The sequence below is a fragment of the Pinus tabuliformis genome, chromosome 9 (genome assembly GCF_031772625.1).
Source record: "Pinus tabuliformis cultivar Carrire ecotype Pingquan chromosome 9, CPIR1, whole genome shotgun sequence".
Lineage (NCBI taxonomy): Eukaryota > Viridiplantae > Streptophyta > Pinopsida > Pinales > Pinaceae > Pinus > Pinus tabuliformis.
Window position 1 is genome coordinate 52,142,841 of NC_142307.1, and position 13,513 is coordinate 52,156,353.

Below are 13,513 nucleotides of genomic sequence, written 5' to 3' on the forward strand. Positions count from 1 at the left end.
AATACATCGTCAAGATGTTGAGGGCTCTAGGCTAATCACTTGGACCTAACCCTAGTTTGTTTCACATAGAAATAAAGGGTGCAGAGGAAATAAAGAGTTGCAGAGGCTCTTGGCATAGCTAAGCACTGGTCTTTGAACTAGTGCTTGGTCTCCTTGCATAGAGGCATGACCAATGACACAAATTCGTTATCAAAAGGAAAAAGGCCCCTGATAGGAGTTAAAAGGGCTTAGCGCCTAAGGCCTAAGCCAATGGTCGTGGAGACTTGGTCTTATGGTGGAAAAATAGGAAAAGGGTAGAGAGAAAAGGTGCTAAAAGGTAGAATGACAAAACTTCTAGTTTAATTATATTTTTTGGTAGTTAAGCCAAAACTAAACAACGGATAAAGATAGAGAAGAACTGTTAAAACCTGTAAAAATTCTAGATTACTTAAAATATGCAAATAAACTTAGTTTAACTAGAAGAAAAGGTTGGTTAAGGTTTAAGAACTTGGTGAACAGGTGCATAGGACTAAAATGAACACGTCAAAGGCAAAAATAAGGAAACATGCAACGGTCAAAGAAAATAGAAAGAAGACTAAAATATCAAGCAAAAATTCTATATAAGCATGCCTAATCAAGCAGAATGAGAACAATTGTTTTTGAGACAGATCTTCTGGTGCAATGAGGTGTTGGTATGGTGTTTCTAGTGCTCACGGATTGATTAAGGTGTTTGTGGTTGAGAGATTCACTATTTTTGTAAGCAAAGAAGGGATTCATGTTTATGAGTATGAAAATGGATTAAAATTGAAGCAATGAGTGTCTAGCAAGTTATAGTTTGCCGATTAGGGTTGGGTGCTCCTTCCAGTGCGTGATGGAGAATATTTGGGGTTGTAGCTCCATTCAGTTGAAGCTAAAAAATTAGGAAGTTGTAGCTTCCCATTGGTTGTAGCCAGAACATTGTATTTGCGAGTTGTAGCTTGCCCTATGAATAAAATGGAGAAGCAATTTTTGAATTTATTTGTTCCTTGAATGTTTCATTGATTTTTGAAGTAGTTGTTTATCATATTTATTGTTGAAAGTTCTCTTTACTGTCTTATTGATCTCACATAAAGTAAAAACAAATTTTGAATTGGTAAAATTGTTATAGTAATAATTCACCTCCCCTCTCAGTATTGTTTTGGTTTCCAACATTATGGTGTGTTGTAGAGAGCTAATTTCACCTCATGAATCTCCACAACATTGTGTTGATGGTGGGTGTTAGAATAGTAGGTGATGTTATTTTATCACACCTTTACATATTATAGATAGAGTTAAATGATAGTTAACAATTGACTAGGAGAGCCAATTGTGTAGTTTATTGAGTGGTCAATTAAAGGATTGAATGGATGGTCAACTAGGCATTTGATTAGTTAAAAATTTACAACAAAGCAATTGATTAGTTCACAAATAAGGAAAAATATTAAGGATTTTGCAATGTGCCTCACCAATCTATGTGGGCCTCATCTTCCCCACTTAAGGGAATTTCTTACATCTCGGTGGTCTTTAGACACCACCTCTCTCTTGGAATTATTTGCTTTCTAATCTACCTAATATTATGATTCTCCAACAACAAGTTTGTATTTTCCGAGACATATGACAATCTAAAGATAAATGACATAAAGATAATTCAACGTGTCATATCAATGAAGAAAGATACCAAACCATTCTAGATAAAGCTTTATGAAGTCATCCAATTTTGGAATCACTTGTACAAAATGAATTGAAAAAAAAATGGATGCAAATATAATTTTCTCTATATGCCATTCCTTTTAGGTGGCCAACATGGTGGTAGCTAAACAGAAAAAAAAGGAGTTAGAATCTATGTTGATTTCAAAATTTTAAACAGGGTTTCCAAGAGAGACAACTATCATATTCCTCCCATGGAGCATATATTACATCTAGTAATAGGTTTCAAAATGATATCATCACTAGTTATATTTTTAGGTTATAATCATTTGTTAGTATTATAGCAAGATAAGATGAAGACAACTTTTGAACAATGAAGGGAACATATGCATGTAAGTAAACACATTTTGGTTTAGTAAATGTTAGTGCCACATTTTAACAAGCAATGGACATCATTTTAAGAGAATTAATCAATAAGAGTTTACTTGTGTTTTTAGATAATGTCATAATTCAAACCATGTTAAACATTAAAATAAGTGCTTGGAAGTTATAGAAAATATGGAATTTCATTAAATCCCAAGAAAAAGATAGTTGATATTACTAAATGTAAATCACTTTAACACATAATTCATAAAGATGGTATATTGATAGATCCTAAAAGAACTAAGGCTATAACTCAAACTCCCCTATCTCACAACAATAAGTCCATGCAATATTTCTTTTGGAAAATTGGTTTTGTAAGCAAGTTCATTTTAGACTTTGCATAAATATTTAAACCTTTGTAGAAAATGATAAAGAAACATGTTGTGTTCAAATAGATTAATTGGATTGAAAAGGATGATTTTGAAAATGTTAAGGATACTATTGTTGCTACGCCAACACTGAACAACCCTAATTTTGATAAAGAATTATTCCTTTATACATTCACATACGATCACTCCCAAATTGTTGTGCTCAACTGAAAGGAAAAATATGGGAGTCATTTTTCCTATATTTTTTTATGAGTATAGGTTTATAAGGTGTTTAACTAAATTATCCTTTAATAGAAAACCAATAATATATTTGTAGTAAAAGCTATGAATCAATTTAGAATTTATATTCTCAAAATCCACATGAAAGTAAGAGTACCACACTTAGCTATTGAGTCATTGTTCCTATAGAAAAAAATGAGTGAAATGAGAACAAGCTATATGAATGATATTCAAAAGTACAATCTTGATATCACACTTACTACTATAGTTTGATAATAAGGAATTTGTAAGATAACAATTGAAGCTCAAGATCAAATTGAAAATGATGAGATAGGCTAGTAGAATGAAATTTGTGCGCATACTAATAATGTTATTTACATCCTAGTTGATGTTGACTCATGGTTTTATTAGAATTGAAATATTATTTATACCATGGGTCTAGTCCTAAATATCTTTATGAAAGAATGAGAAGATCGATGAGGCTCAAATTAGCCTATAACTAGTTCGTTAATGCTATCCTTTTCTAAAAGAATTATGATGGTGTATATGTTAGATTCACTGAAAAGAGGATGTTGAAAACGCCATAAAATATATACATGGTGGACCAACTAATGGACATTTCTCTAGATAGAATATTTTTCACAACATTCTAAGAGCTAGTTATTATTAACCAACGCTCTTGAGGGATGCATAAGCATAAGCCGTTCCCTAGCATACACTCAATCATCATAGATTAGATTTGTTAAATGGATGGACTACATTCCACAATTGGAGTTCCAATCTATAAATACAAGGAGAAAGGAACTTATTCTATCTAAACAAGCTTTCATTGGATAGTTTATGGGGCCTCTAGCCTAGCCCAAAGACTATGTAAGGATGGATAGTAGAGAATCAATTCCTAATATAGAAGGCCAAGTAACTCTATTTTCTTTCTAGTTCCACAATAGATAGTATTAAAATTTGATTTTCCACTTAGGTCCTTACTTCATGGGACTTTGTGGAATGTTCTTAAATCGTTGGTCCCTTAAATCTAGCCTATACAAGGATATCACCATAGCCCCTATATGGGAAAGGATGCTCTATTTCCCACTAATATTCTAGGATGAAGGTACCTTCAATTCTATTAGGGACATATTAGGATAATACGTTGATTAGATTGAACAAAAAGGAAATTTACATTCCTATGCTAAAATATGTATGGAAATGGATTTGGAGAACGACCTTCTAAAAATTTTGCAAATAAATATGGACACTTGGAGCCTGATCCAGGTGGATATTGGTAGCCACCCGCCAAGTCCACTTGGACCCCCACCATTGTTTCTTTCAGCTTTTCAGTTTCCTTAATTGTAGCACAGTTTACTATTTTTAGCAGTTTTTCGGGTCTTGAACTTCCGGAGCCATTTTGAGGCCCTAAACGACGTTTTTTGGGAAAACTGGGAGCAACATGAGTCCATGGATTGATGTTTCTTTTCCCAAAGTTGTAGTTCTCGGATAGATCTTTCTAACGAGATATTGTGCGCGTCTTTTTTTTCTATGTTTTTCTTTGCATGTCCCCAACGAGGTCAGGATATAAGGAGTTAAGGCTTGAACTGGTCAAACCTTTGCAAGACTAGCCTCGCAAATCCTGACGGTCTCCCATGGCGGATGAAAAGAAATACGAGGGGGTAGGAGATCCTATCAAAATCTTGCTCGAAGAGGCCCTCGAGTGACAAAGGAACGCGATGATTGACAACTTTGCCCAGATCCTTCAGTGGCTACCTAGAGGTGACGCATCGGCTTCCAATAGCTACTCTCGAAATGCCACACCCTTTAAGGTACAAGTTAATTTTGAAATCCCCATCTTCGAGGGTTAAATAGATGCAGATGTCGTAGATAAATGGTTGAATCTGCTAGAAGGGTATTTTTCTGTTCATGATTTTTCGAGTCGGGAAAAGATTATTTTTGCTCTTCTTAAAGCAATCCCCCATGTCAAGGATTGGTGGGAAACCTACTGCGAGTAGAAGGATGAAAGTACGGTCTCACTATTTTCAGCTGTACCCACTTGGGATTCATTCCGAACTGCCATCAAGGAGTAGTACTACCCTGTCGGAAGCTATGAGGATCAATACATAAAGTGGATCATGCTCCGGTAGGGAAGGGACCAATACGTGCCATAGTTTACCAATATTTTCCATACCCTTCGCACAAAGTTGGGTATCAAGGATTCGGAGCAGCATTTGGTACTCAAATATCGCCACTACCTGCACAAGTACATCCAGGAAGAAATAGAATTCCTGAACATCTCCTCACTTGGCACGACATACCAATATGTTGTTAAGGTCGAGCAAAAGTTTAAATAGAAGAAGCGATTCTTTGGATTTGTGAATCTGAAGCAAGGGAAAGGTGTCGCCAAACCATAGAACAAAGGACAAAGTCGAGGCGGGGTGATCAAAGACAACCCACCAAAGCTGCAAGCAAAGAATAACTCCGCGAAGCCGAAAAAGGACACGGGAAGGTGGTGTGAGTTTCCATAAGAGCTCCACTCACAACACAAGTGAGTGTCGGGCAAAAAAGTCACTGGTGGCCGAGCTAAGGGTTTCAAAATCAGATGCATGTTCAGACTCTGAGTCAGAACCCAACAAGGGGAATGACAAAGTGAAACAGATTGTCGATGTGGAGCTCAACGCCGCCATTGCCACCACGAAGATGCAGAAGAAGGAACCTGAAGACCCTGAAGAGGAGGAGCGTCTCTTCCACTCCCAAATGTGGGTAAAGGGCTCCCCACTACAGTTCATTGTCGACAGTGGGAGCCAAAAGAACCTCATTTTCGTAGAGGTCGTGAAGTGTCTAGGCTTACCGACCACAACACATCCACAACCGTACACCATCGAGTGGCTTCACCAAGGACGAGATTTTCGCATAAGCTAGCAGTGTCGCCTTCCATACAACATCAAGCCCTTCAGGATGAGGTATTGTGTGACGTTGCTCCCCTTGATGTTTGTGATGTATTATTAGGACAACCATACTTGTGAAAGTGACATGTTGTGTATGAATCAAGGCCCTGTGCTGTTATTGTTACTTTGGGAAATAATTTGTACAGGATACTAGAGGTAGCAATGCCTACCGTCGTCTCTTTGGTTACTAAAAAACAATGCAGTAAGCTCATTTCCAAAACTAGGAAATTTGTTTTCCTGATGATATGCCCTCAAGGAAAGAAGAAGACAGTGGCCACGACCTCCAGACAGGGGGCCTCTACACGACAACTACAAATGGAAAAAGTCGTGGAGGAGTACAAGAGCATATTCACCTCCCCCACAGGGGTTCCTCTACACTGTCAGGTCAAGCACTCCATCGATCTGATCCCAGGTGCGCTGCTGCCCAATGGACCAATCTATGAGTGCTCCGTTATGGAGAATGATGAAATCAAGAGGCAGATTCAAGAGATTTTGCAGAAAGGTCACATCCGTCTGAGTTCATCACCTTGTGGGAGCCCGATCATGTTGGTACAGAAGAAGGATGGGACTTGGAGACTCTGTATTGACTATCGGGCGATGAACATGATCATTGTCTGTAATAGGCACCTGATCCCACGGATTGATGACCTCTTCGACCAACTAAAGGGAGAAAAATATTTCAACAAGATCAATTTGAAGTCAGGATATCACCAGGTACCAATCAAACCCTCTGATGTGTGGAAGACTGCCTTCAAAGCCAAGGAGGGCCTTTTCGAATGGTTGGTTACGCCTTTTGGATTAACGAATGCTCCTGCAACCTTCATGAGGCTAATGGATGACATCTTATAGCCATTCACCAAGTCATTTGTAGCGGTATACTTGGATGACATCCTGATCTTCAACCAGAGTTGGGAAGAGCACCTCCACCACATCCGACAGGTTCTCCAAACACTACGACAACACAAGTTATGTGCCAATTTGGAGAAATGAACTTTTGGCATGACCTAGGTTCTGTATCTAGGATACATTATTGATGAACGGGGTTTGCATGTGGATCCAACCAAGATCCAATTCATTCGAGATTGGCCATCTCCAACCACTCTGATAGAGCTCTACAACTTTCTAGGTCTTGCCAACTTCTACTGCAAGTTTGTGTTGGGATTTTCTCATATCACTTGGCCCTTGAGTCAAGTCACCAAGGGAGGAGCAAAAGAAAAATTCTTTTGGTTTGAGTCTCAACAGAACTGGCATTAAAGGAGTTGAAAGATCGCCTCTGCTCGGCACCAGTGCTAGCATTACCAAACTTGCAACAACCATTTGAGGTCAAGACAGATGCCTCTGACTATTCTATTGGGGCAGTCCTTACTCAACACAGGCATCCAGTGACGTATCATAGTGAGACACTTTCAGACACAATCCGGAAGTATCCCACTTATGACAAAGAGATGTATTCCATTATGCAGGCCTGTGACAATGGAAGCATTACATTTTGGGGAAGGAAATGGTCATCCACACAGACCATCGATCCTTGCAGTTCATACAGACCCAAGGGAAATTGCAGAATGATCGCCATCAGAAGTGGTCGACATAACTGCAACAGTTCCATTTAAATATCAAGTATAAGAAGGGCAGCACCAATAATGTTGCATATTGCCTCAGTTGACCACCGATAATGGCGTTAACCATCATGCTAAACTCTTGTGGGCACGAGACTTCTGATTAGCCACTTCTCTACAGAAGCGACCCAGAATTCAGCCACACATAGCAAACACTCTTGGAGGGCCAGCATGTTCCATATTTTCACCTCCAGGATGCCCTGTTATGCCAGCTGCGTCACCTTTGTGTTCCTTTAATTGAGCATGCCAAGATGATTTGGGAATCACACTATAGTCGGGCTAGGCATTTCAAGGTAGAGAAAACAATGGTAGTACTTCATAAGTATTTCTATTGGCCGAATCTTCAACAAGATGTCGGGAAGTACATCAGATCATGCACTATCTGTGCCCTTGCCAAACCGACCATCGAGAAGCAAGGCCTCTATACCCCACTGCCTACCCCTAGTCGACCTTGGGAATCCATCTTCATGGATTACTTGTCAGGCCTTCCATCTACTAAGCATAGAAATGACTTTGTTTTCGTGGTCGTCGATAGGTTATTGAAGATGGCCATTATGGCGGCATGCAAGAAGAATATCACAACAGAAGCCACTGCTAAACTCTTCTTTGAACAAGTGTGGGTACACTTTGGGATCCCATAGTCTACATCTCAGATCGAGACAGTAGGTTCCTCAGTACATTTTGGTCCAGTCTTTGGTCGATGCTGGACACCAAACTCACTAAGTCCACAACCTTCCACCCTCAAATTGATGGCCAGACAGAGGTTGTGAATAATATGATCACACACATTCTACGCATGTACAACTCAAAGCATCCACGCACATGGGATGAGAGCCTCCCCTATGTTCAGCACAGATACAACTGGGCTCTCCACAGCTCAACTGGCCACAACCCTTTTCAGGTGGTCTTGGGATTCCAGCCACTATGTTCCATTGATGTGGCCATGCCATTTGCAGCTACTCACACAGATTCGGCTCATGTCCAGTCCGAAACAGATAAGAAAAACAACTACATTGAGCACATCCAACATATTCGCCAGCAAGTCCACGACATTCTGGAGAAATTAAATGCAAAGTACAAGCAGCGACATGATCAACATCAGGTGCCACACAAGTTTTAGGTGGGCAACAAAGTTTGGTTTCATTTTCAAAAGGAACACCTTACTGGAGCCTATTGGAAACTCATACCACTATGATATGGTCCTTACACCATTACCAAGGCTGTGGGAGACAATGCATTTGAGCTCAACATTCCCCCATCCCTTAGACTGCACCCAGTGTTCAATGTGGACCGCCTTCATCCATACTTTCCACCATTAATAGACACATCCAACATTGCAAAACAGCTCACACCCATAGAGTTAAATCCAGATTGCATGGAACAAGCTGCAAATGGTTGGATCATGGACACACAGATCAAGAAAACTCACTAGCAGAATATCCAACTGTATCGAATTGTCAAAGCAGGCCAACTCCTTCACTAGGGCAAGTGGCTCACCAGGGACCAAGTTCAGTAGAAGTTTCCTCATCTCTTGGAGGAACTCAATGCAATGGGGACTATTTCTTCCTAAGGGGGGAGGAATGATCCAGGTGGATATTGGTGACCACCCGCCAAGTCCACTTGGACCCCCACCATTGTTTCTTTCAGCTTTTCAGTTTCTTTAATTGTAGCACAGTTTACTATTTTTAGCAGTTTTTCGGGTCCTGAACTTCCGGAGCCGTTTTGAGGCCCTAAATGACATTTTTGGGGAAAAATGGGAGTAACATGAGTCAATGGACTGAAGTTTCTCTTCCAAAAGTTGTATTTCTCGATTAGATCTTTCTGACGAGATATTTTGCACATCAAACAGAGATCGTATGCCAAAGTTACGACCCCAGGAAGTTGATGTACCAATTTACTCAAACGGGGCCCACAGTTTGGCATTTCATCTTCGAGGGTTAGGTTTTTAGAATTTTAGGGGTTTCCATTGTTTCTCAATAATAAATAAGCCTTCTAGCCTCATTGTAACACAGTTCAGAGGCATGTAGCCACCACATCTCTTCTTAGAGATAAGCTACCATTGCCCTAGCTAGTTTATTTCCATTTCTGTTTGTAAACATATTTTAGTATTTTACAGTAATGAAATGAAGTATTATTTCCACTGCATCTCTGTATTTATGGTTATCTCTGTACTTTATTTTGTTCCTATTTAAATCCAGAGCAGAGTCATTAATAAGAATTATATTATGAATAGCTTTCTTGCAAATGCAACAATTTTCATGAAGTATGGGTTTTTTTCGCTAAAAATTTCTTAAAGAATAAGGAGAAAAAGAATATTACTAGGATGATGCAAACCCTTCTTATAACTCAATATAGAACTCATTTAAACAAATGAATAATGGATGTAGAAACATCTTAAGTGTTATCGGGAAATCTAGTGTCCACTCGGAGCTGCTAGTCCCACTAAGACTGTTAGCTATCTTAGAAACAAACAAACTAAAACTACTTTCGCTTTCCTTTATGAGAAGTAGATAAGAGGGGAACAAAGGACACCAACCTCAGTCTTGCGCTTGGTTCCTTGCTTGGTTCCTCTCCCTTCTGACAGATCCTTGCCGCTTTCCTTCATCTACCCAGCTTCAAAGAGCACTTGTGGAATCAAAGCAGCATAATACTATTGAAGAACAAAGATCTACAATCATAAACAATATAGGACTAGATATATATTGACCACACAAAAGCATATATCATCAAACATACAAGAATGTGGAGGAAAACTTGAATATCTTTATTAATACCAAGAATAGCAAAGAGGATTACAACCAATTGTTCTGACCCAGCATCATCCTCCCAGCATGAAAGACCTTCTTCACCTCATGGAAAGCTTAGATCACCCAACACTATGATATTCCACCAAGAAACCAACAACACTTCCGTACAAGATACAAAATTCCAGCCTCTAGATCTCTGGGATGAGGGATCCATATATAGATGATTGTATGGGGGTGAGTCAGCTTCTGGGATTTTTAATAGTGTCTTCTTTCTGATAGTTCTTGATTCCACTTGGAGATTGATGATCTCTTACTCATCCCTGGGTGAATTCAGAGAGGCAAGTGTCACAAGAGAAGTTTCTAGAAGATTCCATGACGATCCACCTTGCAAACTCTCTGCCATTTGTCTACTCTCGCCCGTCGCACCCTACAGAAGGGCTTTCCAGTATGCATCACACCCTTTTCACTGAGCAGGTGAGATTCATCACACCCTCTACACTGGGCGGTCTGTATGGTCCAACTTTGACCAGTTCTGCACAGTTTTCTATGGAGAACATCTGGAAGATGATGTAATCAACTGACCTTGTTCCTTTAGGGTTTGAAGCAACACTTTTAGGGACTTAGGAGCCCTTGGTTTATGGACATGTATGATTGGGGTTGCAGTGCCCAAAAATGTCTATAACAGTTTCCCCCTAAAGCATGAGGTCATTAATCTTTTGATGTCTGGTGAAATGACTTATCATGAGGATTCGAAGTTTTTTCGAGCTGGAAGGTGACCTATAATAAGATACAATACAATACATTATCTTCATAATATTTTTCATGATCTAGCTAAGGCGGGCATTCCCATGCTTAGCTTTATAAATTCACTTTCATTTACACAAGACAGATAACCGTCTGTGTGGCAGACTGATGATTCTGATAGAGTCATCATCCTTTGATTCAGATGATCATCTGTGCAGCAATGATGTACATTTGATGTCTTTATTTTCCTGAATGTATCGCAGCCCGGATGGATGAAACTAGATCCTGGGTCTTCAAACTCATCCAATCTTCACTCAGAGTACAAGTCGATCCATGTGAAATATGTTCTGGAGTCGAACATGGAAAGACATCGCCTGATTACTAGCCAATGATGTAAGGTGTTAACAAGTGCGAGAGGAATCACTGATAATGATGATGACCCTCAAGGTACTACAGTACAATTCGCGTGGTGTGAAAAGGGACTTGGCATCGAACACCACTCAAAATCTTTCGGTCGAAGGCCATTGATGTAAACCTATCGCCGGGAGTGAGAAACTTGCCATTGAGGCATGCAAGCTTCAAAGTACTGAAAGGGTTGTTCCTAAGTCGACTTCTTGGATAATGAGCTGATGTCGACAAGAAGCGACCCGTCGTAGGAGGGCCTTAATGAATCCCACATCTATGACACGGAACGGAGTAAATGATTTTGGAGGTGAAAACGATCTGATGATACAGGGTTCAGGGCGGTAGTCATGAAAGAACGGAGCGTGAATGTATTGCAGCGGATGAGACACAGGTGAATTCTCTGAGTGACTTCTCTTGAACATATCGGCGACACTGAAATGGATTGGTAGCGTTAACCCCAAATATGGATGGTGTGATGGACCAATGGTGATATTACCGGTGAACAGAATAACCCAACCCAACTCAGATGCGGAGTGAAAGTGTCATGTTCAAGAGCGACTTGCTACCAATAAAGTTTCTTCAAGTTTTCTTCCCAATTTTTCCCCAACCATTGCTGACCAGTACCTCTTTATTTTTATCAAGCTTGAGGAGGATAACATATGCTTGTTCTATAATTTTCCCTTCGGGAAAACCCATCGCTATGTTTTAACGAGCCTAGCGACAGTGAAACTCGTTGTTGTCTATATGGACAAGTTTGTCGCTATTGGGTTTTAATGAGTTTAACGACAAAGATAAATCAGTCCTTTTCAATTTTAGAGAGTTTGAAAGGGACGTAAAGGAAACTCCAATAATCCTTTTTCGTCATATAATCCCTTAAGTTCGAAAAAGTATAAAATAATATGAAAGGGATGAATTTTTGGTAATTTTAAACAGCCGAACAAGACAAGCACTCGATCTTTTTGTGTAATAATCCCTCAGGTCCAAAAAGATTAAAGTCTAGAGGAGGGATAACACTCCCGGTAGCTTTAACGAGCTGGAGAGGCCAATTGGTCGGCAATATTTTCATATTTTACGAGTCAGGTGAAAAGAGCTTAAAGGAGACTCGTCTTTTGAGGATTTTGTGATAATTTCAGGTAGCAGCTGATTCTAGGTAAGGTTTGGAATTTTCAAATCACGGTAGTGTCACAAGGATGGCTAACAGGATCACTCTTCGCAGTTGTTCCTAAAAAGGGGTAAACAATCAAATGGAGGTGAATGATCGGCTAAAACAGAGTGTAGGTGATGGTAAGAACACGACCAGGGCTCACAAGTTGATGATAATGCATTCACAATGGTTATTTACCGAAAATTGGTTCATTTTTTAATGAGCTTAAACTATGGGGGAACGTTTGCTCATTGCTAAGGTTTAATTTTTAACGAGCTTGAACTTCGCATAAAAACTGCTCGTGCCAGTTGTATAATAAGGATGTCTCATCGATAGGTTCAATTTTTAGGGAGCTTGCACCATTCGAAAATTTGCTCCGGATCCTTTCATTATGTAAGCTAGGAATGACCACTCCTAAGAGTTTAAAGGGTTGAGAAACTACAAACTAAGAAAAAAAATGGTCGCTCTTTACTTTCAGGCAAAAAGGTTTGCATGCCCCCAGGCATAGCGAAGTAGAGTTTCTAGGTTACCATATGAAAGTTCTCGCATTCACAAGATTGCTCCATCCGCATTGCAGACAAAACACTTCCTTGGCGATGTCTACCGAAATAGACAAAGGTGAATGGCGCGGTCGCCTCCACTCACATAACTTTGACGAGGGAATCTTATTCCAGTCTAATCCCATTTTCCTAAACGGACGAGTGTGTCAGAATAGTCATATATCCTCCGCGGAAACCTACCCTATACCCAAGGTTTTCCTATCGAAACAGACCAGGGTGCATGCCCCCTGGGTTTCAGTCATGTCCTCCCAAATCACTCGCGGTCTTTAGGTGGATGGACTGGAGATTGATGAGACATTCCTTGCGTAAAAAGACCATTTAGGGATGGCATTTGAATATTAGCTATGTGTGAGCCAGGGAACGAAAGCTGGTCTACGAGCTGGACCACTCGGCCTTCATGCGGAAAACACATTACTCTAAAGAGTGAGGAGACAATGGCTCCTATGCTATAAATATAGTCACGCCCAAGGAGTAGATTATAATCCAGAGTTCCTTGGACTACCATTGTGTTCATATAAACGGTTTTCCTTCTCAACGCTATGGGTACATTGGGAAGGATCCCTAACAGTCGACTGCTTCCTTTGTCGAAGCCTGTCAAATGTCTCATTTCAGGCAAAAGCGATGGTGAACCAAGTGCTTCCCAAGCAGTTGAGGAAAGGATACTCATAGAAGCCCCTTCATCTATGATGGTACCGACCATGATCATTTTGTAATCTTGTACAATGATTCAGAATGGTACATTAGCCGGT